Genomic DNA, 713 nt, shown 5'->3' on the forward strand with positions numbered 1-713 from the left:
GCTACTGCCCCCTCAGGTCCCAGGAGTCGGGGCCCCCAGCCCCCTCCCTCAGACCCGGGGGTCCCGGCCCCTCCTCCCTCAGACCCGGGGGTCCCGGCCCCTCCTCCCTCCCTCAGACCCGGGGGTCCCGGCCCCTCCTCCCTCAGACCCGGGAGACGCGGCCCCTCCTCCCTCAGACCCGGGGGTCCCGGCCCCTTCTCCTTCAGACCCGGGGGTCCCGGCCCCTCCTCCCTCAGACCCAGGAGACGCAGCCCCTCCTCCCTCAGACCCAGGAGACGCAGCCCCTCCTCCCTCAGACCCAGGAGTCTGGGCTCCCATTTCAGATGAAAATCTCTCTCTAATCTTGAGTGTCTGTGGGATCAGGTTTCGCCTTACCCCAAGCAAGTGCCCCATCCACCCAGGCTACCAGGCTGTGACCTTTTAGGATCTGGGGGTATAATTAGCTTTTGCCCTGGGCTGGAAACGGGACACCCCATGCTGACGACAGCACCCTTCATCAGTCCGGCTGCTGGCTCCTGGCCCACCAGGGCCCCAGCTGCAGAGAGGGGCTGGTCCCCCACCCACCTGCCTGGTTGGCCTCACCCCAGTCAAATGGACACCCCAAGAAGGGGACAGGACACCCCGGGGGGCTGTATATCCTGTGTTACCTCCTTGTGGAGAGAAAGACCCCATCCCCATATACAGAAAAGGCCCATTCAAATAGGGCCCCCAAA

The sequence above is a fragment of the Orycteropus afer genome, unplaced genomic scaffold, assembly GCF_000298275.1.
Source record: "Orycteropus afer afer isolate SDZICR_OR568_19922 unplaced genomic scaffold, OryAfe1.0 scaffold00766, whole genome shotgun sequence".
Lineage (NCBI taxonomy): Eukaryota > Metazoa > Chordata > Mammalia > Tubulidentata > Orycteropodidae > Orycteropus > Orycteropus afer.